The following is a 20,655-nucleotide window of genomic DNA, read 5'->3' on the forward strand; positions in this document are numbered from 1 at the left end:
TAGTAAAAATACGGGGGGCTGAGGAAAGGCCAAAGGGCATTGCTCTATATTGATAATGTGCATGCCCGTAACAAAACCTAAGAAATCTCCTGTGGGAGAGCCTAACGGGAACATGTAAATAGGCCTCCCTGAGGTCAATGGATGACAAAAAATCCCCCAATCTAATGCCACCCAGTATGGAATGGAGAGAATGCATCTTAAAGCACCTATAACGAATGTGAACGTTCAGGCGCTTGAGATCCAAAATGGCCCTATAACCCCCTGACTTCTTCAGAACAAGAAACAAAATGGAGTAGAACCCGGAGCCCTGGTGTTCTGTAGGGACCGGTTCAATGGCCTGAATGGAGAGAAAATGCAGAATCTCAGCTTCCATCAAGGCCCGCTTGGCAGGGTCCGCGGGAATAGAACATTGAACAAATCTGTGTGGAGGGGAAGAAACAAATTCCAAGGTGACTCCAATGGACACCGTCTGAAGGGCCCATGCGTCTGTGGTCGTGGAGCGCCAGAAATTAGCGAAATGCGCAAGCCGACCACCGATGGGAAGTTTAGGTTTTAGGTTTTATTAAATTTGTATACCGCCCTACTCCCGAAGGACTCAGGGTGGTGAACAGGCACAGGATAAAATACAGAAATACAAAAGTTAAAAACAATTTAAAACCAAATTAAATAGTATTGGCTCACGACAATTAAAATCCCAATAAATTTAAAACAAATTAAAATTGCAATTTAAAATTTAAAAGAAAGGGGAGAAAAATAAGGCCAGGCCGGCTTGCTGGAATAAAAGGGTCTTAAGAGCACGGCGGAAGGTGCGCAGATTTGGGATCCTCCGTATCTCCGGGAGGAGCTCGTTCCAGATAGTGGGTGCCCCCACAGAGAAGGCCCTCCCCCTGGGGGCCGCCAGTCGACATTGCTTGGCTGACGGCACCTGGAGGAGACCCTCTTTATGAGAGCGTACCGGCCGGTGGGAGGCTATTTGTGGTAGTAGGCGGTCCCGTAAATAACCAGGTCCTAAGCCATGGAGCGCTTTAAAGGTGGTAACCAAGACCTTGAAGCGCACCCGGAAGACCACCGGGAGCCAGTGCAGCTCGCGCAGGAGAGGTGTTACACGGGAGCGCCATGTTGTTCCCATAACCACCCGCGCGGCCGCACTCTGCAGCAGTTGGAGCCTCCACGTGCTCCTCAAGGGGAGCCCCATGTAGAGAGCATTACAATAGTCCAGGCGGGAGGTGACGAGGACATGAGTGACTGTGTGTAGGGAGTCCTGATCCAGAAAGGGACGCAACTGGCGGATCAGGCGAACCTGATGAAAAATCCTCCCGGTCATGGCCGTCAAGTGCTCTTCTAAAGATAGCCATGAATCCAGGAGGACACCCAAGTTGCGAGCCCTCTCCGTGGGGGCCAGCGATTCACCCCCAATAGTCAGCGATGGCATCAACTGACTATATCGGGACGTCGGAAACCACAGCCACTCGGTCTTGGATGGGTTGAGCCTGAGCCTGTTCCTCCCCATCCAGATCCGCATGGCCTCCAGGCACCGGGACATCACTTCAAGGGCATCGTTGGGGTGGTCCGGGGTGGAGATGTACAACTGAGTATCATCAGCGTACTGATGGAACTTCACCCCGAAACCACGTATGATCTCACCCAGCGGCTTCACATAAATGTTGAACAGAAGGGGCGAGCGGACCGACCCTTGAGGCACCCCACATACGAGGGGCCTCGGGGATGACCTCTGCCCCCCTGCCAACACAGACTGCAACCGGTCAGAGAGAAAGGAGGAGAACTACCGTAGAACAGTGCCCCCCACCCCTAACTCCTCCAGCCGGTGCAGCATGATACCATGGTCGATGGTATCAAAAGCCGCTGAGAGATCTAATAGGACCAGGACAGAGGAGCAACCCCTGTCCCGAGCCCTCCAGAGATCATCAACCAACGCGACCAATGCCATTTCCGTGCTGTACCCAGGCCTGAAGCCTGACTCGAACGGATCCAGATACGTCATTTCATCCAGGTACTGGGGGAGCTGTCGCGCAACCACACTCTCAATAACCTTCGCCACAAAACGAAGGTTGGAGACTGGACGATAATTAGCCAACACTGCTGGGTCCAGGGAAGGCTTCTTGAGGAGAGGCCTCACCATCGCCTCTTTCAAGGCGGCGGGGAAGTCACCCTCACCCAACGAAGCATTTATAATCCCCTGGAGCCAGCCTCGTGCCACCTCCTGGGAAGCCAGCACTAACCAGGAGGGGCACGGGTCCAATAAACAAGTGGTCGCGTTCAGTCTACCCAGAATCCTGTCCACGTCCTCAGGGGTCACAGGATCAAACTCATCCCAGATAACATTCTCAAGACCTGCCCCAGTCCCTCCCCCTGAGACTACCCAGTCGGAGTCCAAATCTTCCCGGATCTGAGCGATTTTGTCATACAGATACTGAACAAAATCCTCGGCTCTACCCTCCAAGGGGTCCTCCCGCGCTTCCTGGTGGAGCAGGGAGCAGGTCACCCTAAACAGGGCGGCCGGGCGGTTATCTGATGACGCAATAAGAGCAGCAAAATAGCTACATTTCGCTGCTTTTATCGCCACTAGGTAATTCCTAATATGAGATCTTACCAGTGTCCGGTCCGATTCTGAAAGACTGGCCCTCCAACTACTCTCTAGGCGTCTTTTCCGGCGCTTCAACTCCCTTAGCTCCTCAGTAAACCAAGGAGCCAAATGTGATCGGCGCCGGGTCAGAGGCCGCAAAGGCACGACCCGGTCCAGAGCTCCAGCGGCCGCCCTATCCCAGGCGGCCACTAGTTCTCCAGCCGGTAAAGGAGTAAAGTAAAGGCGCTGCAAGGTTATTTCCTGCGATAGGGGTGAAACCCTGATCCCCTGAGGGGGCGTCTGCCCTGGGATTGACGGCCACGATCCCTGTAGGGCTGACAGTCCTGGATCCTGTTGGAGGACTGGCTGAATTGACCCGCACGTTGTGGGATTGTAAACCCCTGTTCAGAGGGACGAAAGGATTGTCTGCGATATGGGAAGGAAGACCTCTGGCCATATCGCCTGGACGAAAGAGGAAGGACCTTCTTCTTGTCCCGACCTTCCACCAACACAGGATCTAATGCCTCACCAAAAAGAGCACCTCCTTTAAAGGGGGCAGACGCCAAACGCCACTTGGTCTTCATGTCCGCTTGCCAGTGACGGAGCCAAAGGAGGCGACGTGAGGTGATGTTGGAAGCCATGGCGCGGGAGGCGAATTTGGCCGAGTTGAGTGACGCATCCGCCATGTATTCAGTGGCAACTATCTTGCTAATGTCCTGTTGCAAACGGGTATCCTCTGTGGATGCTCTGGCCTGCATCTGTTTAAGCCAGATGAGAGAGGTCCTGGCGAAAAAGGAGGCCGCCGTAGCTGACTTGATGGCCCATGCAGAGGCCAAATGAGTCTTATGTGTTGATATTTCGGCCCGTTTGTCCTCCGTGCGGAGACCTTCAGCAGCATCAGATGGAAGAATGCTGGGGGAAGTCAGGCTGGCCATAGGAGGATCAATGACAGGGAGCTTGAGAAGCTCTTCAAACTCTTGCTCCACAGAATACAATTTCTTATCCAATCCACTGGGGTTGGAAATGGAACTCGGTTGAGACCATTGACGCTGAACAGTATCAACAAAAAGCTTAGGAGAAGGAACAGCATCTTGTTGGGTGACACGTTCGGTGAAAAGACTGGCGTTGGAATCAGAAGACTCCGAAGCAGGCAGCGGTGTAGGCTGAGCCAGACCCATTTTGCTGTGACCTTGGCCTTGTGCAGGAGAGTCTTGAACATCTCGTGACGGAAGAGTCCTGTGGAAGGAGAATTGCTAGAAGGGGAATCCTCCTCATCATCAGAAAGACAGAAGTCGAGATATTCATCCTCATCAATAAAGGACTGGTCACTGCGGTGCGAATGAGGAGATCGGGAAGGAGCAGGAGCCTCCTGGGACAAGACCGGAGAGCTTGAGGAAGGTCTGGATGGAGCTGGCACAGAAGGAGGAGCCAAAATGCCTCTTGGTGAGAAGACGGATTCAATGCCTTTAGCCACCGACTGGGCTATCATGTCACACATCTCTGGTGGAATAGAAAACGGGTGCGTTCTGCCATGTTTATAAATCAGCAAGAATGTATAAACAGTCAGAAGATTCACTGATTCATGCCAAAAAGGTACCTGAAATAAACAGGGAATATTAGGGCAGTTAGTAAAAGGAGACAGGCATACGAAATAAACTGCAAATGGCCCAGTTAGGAACAAAATGGCGCCCAATGACTCAGCGTTAAGGGCGGGTCAAAATGGCGGCTCAGGTGAAGGACTGAGGAGGGCAGTCCTACTCTAAAAATGGCGCCAAGCCTTGCAGAGTAATCCCAGGATCCAGAGCAAACAAGCGTAATTAGCACCCCTTAAATAAATAAATAAATAAATAAAAAGGGGGAGGAATGCCCCAGGACCGACGGAACAGCCCCAAAGACACTCCAAAATCCTTGCAAACAGCCCCTTTAAGCCTATCTTGAGGCAATACAGGGAGGAGCTGAGCCAAGACACCACGAGGCTACTCTCAATTCCCTTAGCGTAAGGTTGAGCAACACAGCCTCCCACGCACTCTCCTTTCTCTGCAACGCCAGAAAAAAACGTCCCAAAAAGACAGCCAGCCTTTGATTCCATTCAACCCGCAGTACAAATCATTATAAACACAGCTTGAGGCCGACGAAACAGCCCCCATTCGCGCCTCATTAACTCACGATCACACACTGGGTTGAAAGAAGTGCTTTGAGCCGCTGCCGAAGCTAGCACTCTACAGCTGATCAACTCTTGCGAAATTCCTCTCTGTGCTTGCTCCCCGTTGAAGAAAAATAAGAAATTTCAAGAATCCAACCAAAAATTAGGCTTAGAGAGTCCAAGGAGTGGAGCTCCAGGAAAAAACAAGTGATTGAGACTCAGACTGAGTAAGGAACTGGGCTAAGCAGGAAGAGGAGGTGTGTTTAGGCAAATTTCTTACTCAGTAGAGACCAATCGGATGAGGAACCTCCCACTCAATGGACTCTCTAAGCAGCGCAAGGGAGAATAGCTAAAATTAGACTGACTAGTGGCAACATTGAAATTTAAGTTGTGAGAGTGCCACCTGCTGACGAAAGGAAAATATACAAGTCTGGGAATACTTATATGAGGGATTGTGAAAATATCTACTGGATTATATTTAACTGCCCCACAACTACCGGAGACTCAAATATGAGAACAAGGAAGTTATTTAATTAAAGTGACCCCTGAATGTTATGCTAGAAGACTGAACCTGTAAAAGGTACATAAACAGGCTTTTGATAACTCCTGGGACTATTTAAATGGAACTGATTGATTTCCTATGGGATACAAAGAACTGTGATCAGTGTACTTCTTTTTTTTTTAAATATAACTTTTTATTATTTTTTATAAAAACAAAAATTTAGTACATCTGTTGCCCCCTCCCTGTGACATCCGTGACCGGGAGGATTTTTCATCAGGTTCGCCTGATTTGCCAGTTGCGTCCCTTTCTGGATTGGGACTCTTTATGCACAGTCACTCCTGCCCTTGTCACTTCCCGCCTGGACTACTGTAACGCTCTCTACATGGGGCTTCCCTTGAGGAGCACCCGGAGGCTCCAACTGGGACAGAGTGCTGCCGCGCGGGTGGTTATGGGAGCGACATGGCGTTCCCATGTAACACCTCTCCTGCGCGAGCTACACTGGCTCCCGGTGGTCTTCCGGGTGCGCTTCAAGGTTTTGGTTACCACCTTTATAGCGCTCCATGGCTTAGGACCTGGTTATTTACGGGACCGCCTGCTGCCACCAGTAGCCTCCCACCGGCTGGTACACTCTCATAAAGAGGGGCTCCTTTGGGTGCGGTCGGCCAAACAATGTCGACTGGCGGCCCCCAGGGGGAGAGCCTTCTCTGTGGGGGCACCTACCATCTGGAATGAGCTCCCCCCGGAGATACGGAGGATCCCAGATCTGCACACCTTCTGCCGTGCTCTCAAGACCTTTTTATTCCATCAGGCTGGCCTGGCCTAATTTTCCCTTTTAAAATGTAAATTTTAATTTGTTCTTAATTATTGGGGTGTTTTAAATCTGTCTTGGGCCAAATTGTTTAATTCGGTTTTATTTTGCTTTTAAATTTTGTATTTAAGTGTTTTATCTTGTGGCTGTTCACCGCCCTGAGTCCTTCAGGAGTAGGGCGGTATATAAATCAAATAAAACTAAACTAAACTAAACTAAACTAAACTAAACTAAACTAAACTAAACTAAACTAAACTAAACTAAACTAAACTAAACTAAAAACATCTCGGTGTTATCTTCGGTCGTTCTTCTTCTTCTTCCTCCTCCAAAATAGGAACTTTCTTCTATCTTGATCTTTATACAAACCATTTTAATATCTCCTTACTAAGACAAAATTCTGCCTATCAAATTTTTAAATATAATCATAAAGCTTTTATCTTTTATATCTGTTTTCCAGCCAATAATAGAAACAGTTCCATATTCTATAATATTCTATCTCTTCCCTATCTTTAATCATTAAAGTCAATCTATTCATTTCTGCACAATCCATATTTTTTTTATCACCTCATCTTCCAAAGGTATTTTAACTGCTGTAACTGTATCATCTCTTCCAACCATGTTTTAATTTTATTCCAATAATTTTTTGCTTCTGGACATGTCCACCACATATGATAATAAGATCCTGGTAGCTGATGACATTTCCAACATTTAGCTTATTTATCTTTAAACATTTTTGCTATCCTCTCTGGTGGCATATGCCATCTATAAAACATTTTATATTGATTTTCCTTGTATGCAGTGGACATCGTTAATTTATAATTCCTTTCCCACATTTGTTGCCATTTTTCAAATTCAGTAGGGTAACCAAAATTTCTTCCCCAAGCTATCATTGTTTCTTTTACTTGCTCCTCTTCCAAATCAATAAACAGCAAAAAATTATAAAGTTTTTTTTATTAGCTTCTCTTCTGTTCCTGTGAGTATCCTATCCAGCTCAGTTTTTTCCAAATAGAAACCATATAACTTAGCATCTTTTTTGTATCTTGTTCTTATCTGCATATACATATACCAATCTATTTCAATCCCTTGCTCTTCCAATTCTCTTTTCTCTTTCAATTTCCCCTTATCCGTTAATAACTCCTTATATCTGATAGTATTTTCAAACTTAAAAACATTTGGGTGAATTAAGGCTTCCATAGTTGATAACCATATTGGTATTTTTACATAGTATTTATCTCTAACCTTCTCCCATACTGATAACAATGTATTTTTATATAATGTAATATATATGTAATATGTATATATGTAATATGTATGTAATGTAGTAATATAATGAAAATATGAATGTATCTTATTTCTACCATACCACTAAAAGACGTGCCATCCCAGTTGTAAATCATGTCCTTCTAATGTTAACAGCCTAGTGTTACTTAATTCAATCCATTCTTTCAACCATGTCAATGTCGCTGCTTGGTAATATAACTCCCAATTTCGTAAACCAAATCCCCCTCGTACTCTCGTATCTTGTAACATTTTCATATTTATTCTTGCTTTTTTCCCTTGCCATATAAATTTCCTCATTATCTTATTAAGATGTTGAAAGTAAAGTCTTTTTCATTTTCATTGGTACCGTTTGAAATAAAAATAACAGTCTTGGCAGTATATTCATCTTAATCAATGCAATCCATCCCATAAATGACAATTGGAGATTTTTCCATTTTTCCAATTTTTTTTCAATTTGTTGTTTTAGTTTATAATAATTTTCTTCCTTTATTGTTGTACATCTTGAAGATAAATATACTCCCAAGTATTTAACCTTTTTCACCACTTGTATGTCTAAATTTTCTTTTATCTCTCTATTTTGTTTTTCTGTTGTGTTTTTCACCAAAATTTTTGTTTTGTCTTTATTTATTTTCAGACCCGAGACTATTCCATATCCTTCTATCTGCTCTAGTAATCTAGGGCTTGTTAATTGTGGTTCTTCTATGATAAAAACCAGATCATCTGCAAATGCTTGCAGTTTATACTCCTCTTTTTTAATTTTCATCCCTTTTATTTTATCATTTTGTCTAATATTTCTATTTAGAACTTCTAAAGTCAGAATAAACAACAACGGTGAGAGAGGGCATCCTTGTCTAGTGCCTTTCATTATATTAATTTTCCCTGTAATTTCTCCATTGAGCATTATCTTGGCAAATTGTTTATCATATATTGTTCTTATGGTATTTATAAATCTCTCCCCGAAGCCCATTCTCTGTAACTGGTTTATCATAAACTGCCAATTCAGGTTATCAAAAGCTTTCTGTGCATCTAAAAACATCAACACCATTTGCTTTTCTGAATGTGTCTCATAATATTCCAAAGTATTCAAAATCATTCTCATATTATCTCTAATTTGTCTTTTTGGTAGGAACCCATTTTGATCAGTATGAATATATTCATTTAACGGGTTTTTTTAACCTATTTGCCATTATTGAAGCGAAAATCTTATAATCTACATTTAGTAGCGAAATCAGACTATAGTTTTTAATCAGTTGTAAATCTGTATCTACTTTAGGTATGAGTGTCACATATGCCTCTTTCCATGAATCTGGCATTTTAGCCTCCAATAATAAGTCGTTGAATAGATCCAACATCACGTTACTAACTGCTTCTTGTAGCGTTTTATACAATTCAGCTGGTAAACTATCTGGTCCTGGTGCTTTCCCACTTTTTTGTCTTTTTATTGCTTCTATTAACTCCATCATTGTTATTCTTTCTTCTAACATTCCTTTATATTGTTCTGATATTTTAATTAAGTCTGATTTTTCCAGGTAGTTTTGTATCTCCTCCTCTGAAATCTTCTCTTGAGAATAAAGTTTTTCATAATACTCTTGGGTTACTTTCTTTTTTTCTTCTATTCTATATTGTAGTTTCTCTTCTGTATCTTGTAAAGAGTTTATCGTTTTTTTCTCCTTCTCTTTTCGTATTTTATATGCTAACCATCTTCCTGGTTTAGTTGCATTTTCAAAAAAGTTCTGCTTCGATGTTTTCAATTGGTTTGCTAATAATTCTTGTTCATTTAAAATTATTTCGTGTTTCTTCAATTCCATCAATTTCTTATTTTTTTTTATTTTGAACATCTTTCTGAAATTCTTTTTCTAGGGTTTTATATTCTTCTTCCAGTCTTACTTGTTTTTGCCTTTTCTTTTTGTTCTTTTTTCCCAGATATGTTATTGCCAGGCCTCTAATATATGCTTTCATTGTATCCCATACATTTTGAAGTGACATATCTTCTTTTTTGTTTATTCTGAAGAAAGCTTCCAACTCCATTTCCATAAATTTTTGAAATTCTTTTTCATTTAATATTGTTGTGTTCAAAGTCCATCTTGTCGTTTTCTTTTGGCCTTTCCATATCATTGTCATTGGGTTATGATCTGCCCATATATTTGAGCCAATGTTTACTTCTTGTACTGCTTCTATGAGTCCAAATGACATCCATATCATATCTATCCTTGACCACGATAAATGTCTATTTGAGTAAAAAGTATATTGACTCTCTTTCAAATGTTTTTGTCTCCAAATATCTTGAACACTTAATTCTTCTGTCATTTTAAAAAAAGATTTTGGCAGTGTTCTTCTGGATTTTTTATTTGTCTTCACTGTTTTGTAGTCCACCTCTGGGTCTGTTATAGCATTAGATGGGTCAGGCTGGTCACAGGATCTAGATGGCTTTTTGGGAGGTTGATCAGAAAGCCGTGGTCCCTCAAGGTGTGAAATGCCAATTGCAGGTCCTTCTAAGCCCTCTGAAGGGAGGAGGCCTGAACCAGTATGTCGTCTAAGTATTGTCCACCTGCGGATTAACCGCAGGTGGGCAATCAGGGCAGCCAGAATTTTGGTGAAACAGCACGGTGTCGATGCCAGCCCGAATGGCAAGGCATGGTATTGCAGATGGCAACCCGCATAGTTGAATTGGAGACACTTCCGATGCGCGTGGGCGATCAGAATGTGCAGATAGGCCTCGGAGAGGTTGACTGAGGCCAAGAAATCCCCCAAATGTATTCCCTCAAGAATGGACTTGAGGGAACACATCTTGAACCTCCTGTAGACCACGTGGGTGTTGAGGTTCTTTAGGTTGAGGATTACTCTCCTCGCTTCGTGGTGCCGGACACTTCGGCACCACAAAAAGGATGGAATAGTACCTCTGTCTCCTTTGGTCTGGTGGAATGGCTTCTATGGCCCTGATGTTCAGGAGGTGCCAGATGGCGTCCTCCATGAGGCCTCGCTTGGCGAAGTCTTGGGAGACAGGGCATGGCACGAAGTGGTCCGGAGGGCTGGAGAGGAACTCTAGACGTGGACCGAATTTGATGGTTCTGAGACCCAGGAGTCCGTAGTTGTGAGCACCCACTGGTCCGCAAAGAGGCTCAAGCGACCTCCTATGGGGAATGGAGGAGTCATTTCTGTTTGCGGAATTGGTGGCCGCCAGTTCCATGAAAGGACCATCTTTGGGATCCAATCTGGTGTCCCCTGTAACGAAATGGCTGCCTGTCTTGCTGGTCAGAATGCTGCTGGGATGGTCCCTCTTGAGGATTGAAACGGACAGGTTGTCTACGGGAATATGGAGTGGCCCGCCTGTCTGCCCTGGTTGCAGAAGGTAAGACCTTATGCCTATCTTTGTCCTCTACAAGAAGAGGATCAAGGGCTGCCCCAAATAGTTTGGTCCCCATGTAAGGGGCTGCAGCCAGCCGCCACTTGGCCCTAAGATCTGCTGGCCAGGACTTGAGCCACAAGAACCTCCTGGAGATGATAAGAGGAAAAACCTGAATTTGGAATGGCCCAGGAATGGTTTGATTGAAGAGCAACTGCCAAAGATGTCTCTATCAGACGACCGAGTCAAAAACTGGGGCCTGACGGAGAAACGTGGAGGCATGGCCAAAAAATTATGACTCAGTCTCCAGGCAGATCAGACTGTATCAACCCATTCCTGAACCATCCCACATCCTATTAGGAGAATGCTGGAATTGGGAGCAGGGGAGCATCTACTGGAGAAGGAAGATTACTTCAATGTGTAAAATTCAAAGGAAAGTGATGAGAGAAAGTAAACATCATCTGGAAAGCTATTTGACCTTGACTTTATCTTAGAAAGAGATTTGGATGCTGGGGAAATATTTCTTGAGCTTTTTGAAGATTCAGAAAGCAAATTAAATTAAACACTAAAACCTTATTGGAACTGTACACTGAAAAATGGATTTGAAAGATTCTAAGAAACTTGGTGGGCTAAGTTGGACTTGGGTTATTAACATCATGTGATAGATCATCTTACGAAGTAAAAGAAGAAAAGTGATAGAAGGGGGGAGAAAAAGAAGAAAAGATATATATGTCAGGTGTGCTTCCTTCAAAGTCCAGGAAAGAATGACCCAAACTCCATTGTTTATAGAGAAAGGTATTTTTACTAGAAAATGAAGTGAACGCAACCAAAGGAAAGCAGAATCTAAGGCAATACGTGCAAAAAGTGCATATAGAAAGCATCCCCTCCCACTGTCTACCGTAAATCATCCAATTCAAAGGTCTCCCAGGGGTCAGGTGGAAGCACACGTCTGCCAGCATCATCAATCAGGAATGCCACGACTGTTGGCCCGACGGCAGCTTCAAAGATACAGTCCGGTGGCTTAACTATCGGTTTCGTTTTCCTCCTCCAGCACGCTTCCCCCCCATGCTACCTGCCCTCCCCCCTCCCGTTACTATGGCAGCCAAAGCAGAAAAAGCGGAGGCTCACAATATAAGACTTTAAAATCAGGGCAATTGGGAAGGTGTAAATCGGAAATTATAATGACTGTAAAGCACAAATTTATAGCACCTAAGGATTAGAAATTTAGGGGATTTGGAGGAATAATTTTGGGATTGACCAAATCTTATTAACAATTGATTTTTTTCTGGAATTTTTAAATATTGGGATACTGGGATATTAGAGGTATATCAACTTGTTACAAAATGACCCAGCAGAAGACAATAAAGTTTTATGAAGAAATGTTAGAAATAGTGACAAAGAATTATATGAAGTTGATGGGAATATTTAAAGATAAAGACGTGAAAGTAGAAGGCTCTCAATAAATGGTGGGAAAAGATGAATATAACACACAGAAGACAGCTGAGAAATTAGAAGGAGTGATGGAGGGGGCAAAGCAAAATAAATTACAAAAAGATAAAAATAAGTTAAAAGCAGATAAAAATACTGAAAAGACAGCAATAATAAATACTAAAAATCAAATAGAGCATCCCTTACGAGCTTATAATAGAATACAGGAAAAAAAGGTAGACCTTTCAAAAATAATGAAAAGGCTATGGATGGATATTCAAAAGATGCAGCAGAAGGAGATACAGTGTAAGACAGAGAGAACAATCAGTCTGTGTAAAAATGCTAGAAAGATATTCCAAGAGAGAAACATTAAAGAAAAAAATCAATAAATGATGAAAGTCTAAAAAGGCTGAGAGATGATGGATAGATATATAATATTTTGCAATATAGTAACAATATTGAAAACCAATAGAAATGTGGAAATTTAAAATTGGGAAAATAGTAGCACATATATATAGATATATAATAGAATGTATTATAAATACAAATATATCAAGATTAGGAGGTGGAAGACTAGGACTAGGTATATCTAAAGGTATTATTATGATTAACAGGATGTAAAAATATATTGGAAAATATAGTTTTCAAGGACTATAAATTCAGGGGACTTAAGAGATATAATCTTGGGACTGATTAAATCTTATTGACATCTGGTTTTATTGATATTTATAGAAAGTTGAGATAAAATGTGGTGGAACACAGTGATATTTATTATATTTAAATGTTAGGAGTTAATAAGTATATTGTATAAAGAAAGGTTATTGATGTTTATATATACTTTTGGAGAAAGTGATGAAAATAATCACAAAAAGAGAATAGTACTGTTTAAAGATAATGAGGTAAGAACCCCAACAAATGGAAAAAATAAAGAAATAAGTATAAATTGGGAAAATAGTATAATATATATTGATACTTAAAAGAATATATTATAATTATAATGAGCACATTAAGGTTAGAAGCTGGGACTTCCGCTTGGCTCCGCTTGCCTCCTTTACGAGCGCCCGTTCCCTGGTTCCGTTAAAGCCCCAGAACAGTCGAAAAACAGCTGTCTGGAGGCTTGGAACCCTCTCCCTGGGCAAAGGGGAGAGAGAAGAGCAGATAGGTGGAGGTTGAGCCCCCCCAAACGCCCTAGGAAGGATTCTGGGGCGCGAAGGGTGCACGCTCCCTAAAAGCCTGTCAAGCAGCTCCGGACCAGGGACGAATCCGCTAATTAGCGGATTTAGAAGCTGCGACCAAGTCTGCATGGAAATGAGGGGATTTTAACATTCTGAACCAGCAGCAGGCAGAACAAGCAAGGAGAAATCAGACTGCAAGTATCTTTACCTAACTCTGATGTTTGTAGCCTCCTTCGGAACTAACAATTAGTACTTTACAACAAAATGGCGATTGAAGCCTGAAGGGGCGGGAGAAAGTGAAAGCCTGAGAAAGTTTTGCTTTGCTGGCAGCCCTTTGTCTGAAAAGAATTTTGAACTGATAGAAGGAGGATTTAAAAATGCTAACTAAGACTGGGACTTTTCTTGAGGAACTTTTCTTTCTGGCTTCTGATTAAAATTTAAAGAATTTTAAAGTGGAAATGGCCTCAAAACCTGTAAAGACTGTTCCTATTAAAGGGACAGGAAGTGCTGGTAGCTCCCCAGCTCATATTCCTAGACTGCAAGCCTCTGCCCCTCCAGCAGATCCACAGACTTTAACGTTGGAGATGTTACAACAAGCCCTCCAAGTTACACAAGAGAAACTTGCTATTTTGATTAATGAAAAAATTAATGAAACCAATGAAAAAATACAGGCTGTGTCAGATGATATTGCAACTCGGAATCAGCAAATTAGGGATGATATTATAAAGACATTTAAATGTTTGGCAGGCAATATTGAAATGGTGGATGTTAAAGTTGAAGAAGTTAAAAAATCTATGGTAATCTTGGATAATAAATTAGATGAAACTCAGAACAGAATTCAAAAGGCGGAAGATGATGTAGCTATGATACAATACAGAGATATGGAATTTGCTTTAAGATTTAGAGGGGTGAAGGAGAACAAACAAGAGAACTTGAGAGAAATGATGTCTGAGGCATTGGCACCGTTGGTGGGGGAGTCAAAAAATGATTTGGGCTGGCAGATTGACAAGCTGTATCGCGTTAATTCTTGGGTTGCCAGACAGAAACATCTACCAAGAGACATTGTGATATACTTCAATACAAGGAGAGTACGCAATGAAATTCTACAGGCCACTTTTAACAATAAACTTCGGGTTGAAGGCCAGGAAGTGATGACAATGAAAGAAATCCCCCCTAAGATTTTGAGAGCCAGAAGGGATTATGCATTTCTGGTGGATGAACTGAAAAAACGCCAGATACAGTATAGATGGGAGGTACCGGCTGGATTGGTGGTGACCTATTCAGGAGAGAGGTATCGGCTTAACACAATATGGAAGGCAAGAGACTTTTATATTAACGTATTAAAGGCTGGCACACCCAAATCACCCAAATCACCAGAGGGCAAAAAAAAGAAGGATGTGACGGAAGGTGAAAAAGAAGAGCTTCTGACAGTAGTTCAGGGGGGAGTTTTGACAGGCAAAGGAGAAGAACCATTACAAATTCAGATGGCTGTTCAAGAGTTGGAATTAATTGATTTATCGCAACCCAAGGATCAAAGACAGACCAGATCGGTGACAGCTAAGCTCAAAGAAGTATCAAGACAGCAACAATTCCAGATGGCAACTCAAGAAACAATCCAAGAATCTACCAAGACAGAAGCAGTGGGAGGAGCAAGACCTAAAGGTCAAATGAGACAAGACCACCAGAATCTGCTCCAGTTGCTTCAAGGGCCCAAAGATGGGAACTAGATTTTTGACTTGGAATGTTAATGGTTTGAATTCTCCACAGAAAAGAAGAAAAATATTTCATTATCTTAAACAATTTAAAAATGATGTGATCTGTACTCATATAAGAGTACAAGACCAAAAATACCTGATAAATGCAAGACTTGGTACACACTACGCAGCAGCAGTACCAGAAAAGAAAAATGGTATAGTCATATATTTGAAAAGAGACTTAGTTGCTGAATTAATTGAAGCAGATGACCGAGGAAGATTCTTAGCGATAGAACTTTTAGTTAAAGGAGAAAAAATACTTGTAATTGGAGTCTATGCCCCGAATCAACAACAAGAAAATTTTTACAATTTGCTACACTCGAAGTTGACACAATGGGCATATAAAACTTGCATCCTGTTGGGGGATTGGAATGATGTCTTGGATATTAAAAAAGATAAGAAGGGCCTAAACAAAATGTTTTAACAAGAGCAAAATTGCCCAAAGCGTTTTGGGAGATGATGGAGGATTGGGAGCTGAGGGATATTTGGCGTGAAAGAAATCCGGAAGAAAAAGATTTTACTTTTTTCTCAGACAGACATCAATCCTTTTCAAGGATTGATTTTATTCTAATTACTAATGATCTTTTATCTAGGGTGAAGAACACGAAGATTTGTTCAAGAATATTGACTGACCACAGTCCAGTTTGGTTGGAACTGGAGTGTGGAAAAGGGTCTAGGAGGTCCTGGAGGTTAAATGATAATTTGTTTAGGTATGAAGAAAATGTAAAAGAATGTAAAAAATTTATGAAAGAATTTTTTGTTATGAATATGCAAAAGGGTACATCTATGGAAATGGTATGGGACGCAAGTAAAGCATATATGCGAGGAATTTTGATATATTTGAATAATAAACATAGAAAGAAACAGGGGGCAAAAAGGAAAGAATTAGAAGATGAGATTAGTAAATATGGTCAGAAGCCAGAAAGAAGAGATAGAAAGGTTAACAGGATTTGAAATAGTTAAGAAGGTTAAATACTTAGGGGTTTATATCATGACTGCAAATTATATCAGCACAATTATGAACCACTATGGCACAAAATACAAAAGGAGATGGAAAATTGGAAAAAACTACAATTGTCTTTGCTGGGAAGGATAGCCGCTGTAAAAATGAATATTTTACCAAAATTTTTATTTCTTTTTCAAATGATACCTATACTTAAAAAAGATGAAAATTTGAAGGAATGGCAGAAGGGCATAAACAAGTTTGTGTGGGCAGGAAAGAAACCTCGAGTTAAACAAAAGATAATGCAAGATATCCGAGAAAGAGGTGGTCTTAAAATGCCCAATTTAAGATTGTACTATGAAGCCGCTGCCCTCTCAGCAATTACTGATTACAGCAACTTTTGATTTGTGAATGCTATACCCTGTGCTTGTTCTGGGAAGTCTACGGAGGGGGGTGGGGGGGAAGGAGGGAAAGGGGGGGGTGGGAAAGGGGAGGGAGGGGTTGAGGGGGGAAGGGTGGGGGGTGAAAATGTTTGTACTTTCTATAAAACTTTTCAATTTTAAAAAAAGGATTAGAAGCTGGAAGATAAAAATTCTGTATATGTAATTACATTAGTACTGTGAGTACTGTGTGAAAAATGTTAACCCAGTCATTACACTGTCCACAAAAAATGTAAAAAATTGGTTGTTGAAAGAAAAACTGCAAATAAAACATATACAAAAAAACCCTCACCCCAAGAATACTGGCAAATTCAGTATTCAATCATCTGATGGAAAACAGCTTGTTTCTGGTAGAACAAAAAGGAAGTTATAAACAATCAAAAGGAACAAAAGATCAGCTGCTCATTGACAAAATGGTACTAAAAAATGCAAAAAGAAGAAGAACAAATTTAAATATGCCGTGGATCAATTGCAAGAAGGCATTTGACACACTACCCCACAGCTGTATTAACGCCTGTCTGGAAAATATTGGAATCAGCAAAAATATTTGTACATTTTTGAAAGCAAATATGCAAAAATGGAAAAAAGTTCTAATAGCAAATGGGAAAAACATTGGTGAAGTCAACATCAGAAGAGGAATCTTCCAAGGGGACTCACTTTCGCACTACTGTTCAACATCGTATTAATTCCACTGAATTAATAATCCTACAATAATCCTCCAAAACACGAAACTGGGATACCAAATCTCAAGCCAGCATAAGATAAACCATCTATTGTACATGGACGACTTCAAGCTGTATGCAAAAAGCCTCACTGAACTTGAATCAATACTCAATACAGTTCAACTGTTCAGCAGCGATATCAGAATGAACTTTGGACTTGAAAAATGTGCTATACTATCCATGCAGCAAGGAAAAATGGAAAAAATAGAAGGAATAGACCTGGGAAATGGAAGCATCGTGAAAGCATTATGAAAGGATGATGGTTACCAATACCTAGGCATATTGGAAGCAGATAACATCTTGAACGGAAAAGTCAAAGAGTTAACGTGAAAGGAATACATCAGGAGGGTCTGCAAAATATTAAAATCAAAACTGAATGCTGGAAATATAATTAAAGCCATTAATACCTGGGCAGTTCCAGTGATATGATACCCAGCTGGAATAATCAACTGGACTTGGCTGAACTGGAAAACTTGGCCTGCAAAATGCGTAAACTTTTCAACCTATAGAAGCGGCTCCCTATATGCTGGGCATAGTAGCTCAATATGGCAAAGTATCTGGATTTAAAGTAAATCCCCATAAGACAAAATTGATAATTAAAAATATGTCCATAACTCAAAGAGAAGCCTAGGGAGAATAATGGGGTTTGAAGTAGTTAAAAAGGTTAAGTATCTAGGAGTATATATTGCAGCCTCAAACACGAAATTGTTTAAAAATAATTATGAAACTCTTTGGCAAAAAGTACAGAAAGAAATGGAAAACTGGAAAAAGTTACAACTATCATTACTGGGAAGGATAGCAGCAATAAAAATGAATGTACTACCTAGGTTTTTATTTTTGTTCCAAATGATACCAGTGCTGAAGAAAGATGGAAACTTGATGGAATGGCAGAAAGGGGTTAATACTTTCATTTGGGCTGGGAAGAAACCAAGAGTGAAACTGAAAATTATACAGGATATACGCGAGAGAGGTGGTCTTAAAATGCCTAACTTAAGATTGTATTATGAAGCAGCTGCTTTATCACAAATTAGTGACTGGTTTAACTTAACTGAAGAAAAAATGTTAAACATAGAAGGTTATGATTTGTTATATGGATGGCATGCTTATTTGTTATATGAAAAAAAAGTGGATAAAGTGTTTAAGGGTCATATACTTAGAAATGCGTTGCTGAGGGTTTGGAAAAAGTACCAATACAAGCTGAACTATAAGATACCCATATGGGCAAATCCCAGACATGCAATAGAAAATATAAGTACAGAGCAAAAAACAGAGGTGATTACTTATAAAGAGCTTCTTCTTTTGGAAAGGGGTAAGCTGCAATTGAAATCTGTAGATGAATTAAAAGGAAAAGGGATAATTTATATTTGGTTTCAGTATGGTCAGCTCCAAGCTAGATGGAGGGAAGATCAAAAACTTGGTGTTATGCAAAATAAGGAAAATCTGGTGAAACAGATTAGAGACCAAAGCCAGGTGCATATTAAAAGGTTGTATAATGCATTATTGGAAATAGATTCAGAAACGGAATTGGTTAAGGATTGTATGATAAAATGGGTACAAAACTTTCAGGAACCAGTGATGATGGAAACGTGGGAAAAGATTTGGGTCAGAAATGTTAAATTTACGCAAGCACAAAATCTGAGAGAGAATTTTTATAAAATGTTTTATAGATGGCACTTAGATATTAAAAATTGGCATGTATGTACCCTAATTTGCAAGCTAAATGTTGGAGATGTGAATATAATGATGCAACCTATTATCATATATGGTGGACCTGTAAGAAAATCAAGGCATTTTGGATAAAAATTTGGTGGGTGATGCAGAATATTTTGAAAAGAAGGTTGAAATTTACTCCTCAATTGTTCCTACTGGGTATAATTACAGACTGTACAGTAGTAGAGACTAAATTGATTTTGAATCTAATATCAGCAGCTAGGCTGTTGGTAGCGCAATATTGGAAGAAGGACTCTTTGCCTACTATTGAAGAGTGGATACTGAAAGTAACGAACCTAGCAGAAATGGCGAAAATCTCAGCGTACTTGAAGAGCTATACACAAGAAAGATATGTATCGGAATGGAGAAGATGGATTGACTATATTCAAAATAGGTATCAGACAAGAAAATATCATATAGCTTATGATTGAATGTTAAGTATTAGAAGTATTTAATTATCTATAGTGGAGTTAAGGTTTCAGGGGGGGAGTTAGTAGTCTGAGGATAAGTAGCTTAATCTAGTTTATGATTGCTAAATTAAATACCTTTTATTTTGCTCTGGGAAGTCTGGGGGGGAGGGGGGATGAGGGGAGGGAAAGGGCGGGGGGAATGTGGGGGGGAAGAAATTTTTTGTTTTTTGTAAAACTTTTCAATAAAAAAAAAATGTGTAAACTTTTGAATATGTACCACGCTTTACATCCACAAAGTGACACCGACAGGTTGTACCTGCCAAGAAGAATAGGGGGCAGAGGGCTATTGCAAATCCATCAAACTGTAGACAAAGAAAAATGAAGTTTGAATGATTATTTTGAATGATTATGTGAACCAAAGCACAGAAAGATTGCTGCAGGCTGTGAAAACAGAGAACATTATAAAAACAACAGAAACAAAGGCAGAATATAAGAAAAACAGTTGGATGACAGATTAAATGGATGGAAAACCAAAGCTCTGCATGGACAGCACTTGAAAAACATTGAAGGAAAGTGTGATAACAACTTGACATGGGCATGGCTTAAGAGAGGAATCATCAAGAAAGAAATGGAAGGTTTAATACTTGCTGCTTAAGAACAAGCACTACAAACTAATGCCATGAAAGCAAAGTTACAAAAATCAACTGACAATCCAAAATTCCAACTTTGCAATGACAAAGTTAAAACTGTTTCACACAATATGTGAGTGGAGCAAAATCGCACAGATTACAAAGCTAGACATGATCGAGTTGCCAAGTTAGTCCACTGGTCACTATGTAAAAAATAAGACATACCTGTATCTGAAAAGTCATGGGAACACAAAGTGGAAAAAGAGACGCCAGAGTTGAAGAAAAAGAACTGGAAAAAATCATGAAATATTGCGACCTGGCCATCGAAACTACACGGCTATGGATGAAACATGTAACAGTGATACCCATTGTCATTGGGGCACTTGGTAACATGTCCAAGGATTTTACAAAACACATCAAGAAATTTCAGCTTCAATAACACCAGTGGAACTGCAAAAAAACTGTGCTACTCGGAACATCATATATTTTAAGAAGATACTTGGTTGATATCTAGTATACTGGCAGCAACCCATATGAACCATTAGCACCAGTCAATGGTATTTGTGACACAGCTTTAAATGATCAGTTGACTGAGTTTCATGCTTAATTAATAAAAGAGATAATAAAATCCTCAGTGACATTGATGTGGTTGTGGGGCTTGTGTGCTCTGAGGAAATGAAAGCTTTGCCAAAGGTTAAACCATACTGGACCATAGGAGGAGTCATATTGTCACCGCTACCGGCTCGGGAGAACCGGGCTGAACCGGGAGGAACCCACCACTGT

General features: G+C 40.8%; 1 protein-coding gene across 1 annotated transcript in view; it reads right to left on the bottom strand.

The window, feature by feature from the left end:
• QTRT1 (queuine tRNA-ribosyltransferase catalytic subunit 1) overlaps nucleotides 1–20,655 on the bottom strand; it is a 64,034-nt gene that overhangs the window by 40,275 nt on the left and 3,104 nt on the right. The gene's annotated exons all lie outside the window — the stretch shown is intronic.

The sequence above is a fragment of the Pituophis catenifer genome, unplaced genomic scaffold, assembly GCF_029215685.1.
Source record: "Pituophis catenifer annectens isolate HBS135680 unplaced genomic scaffold, rPitCat1.0.hap2 SCAF_2, whole genome shotgun sequence".
Lineage (NCBI taxonomy): Eukaryota > Metazoa > Chordata > Lepidosauria > Squamata > Colubridae > Pituophis > Pituophis catenifer.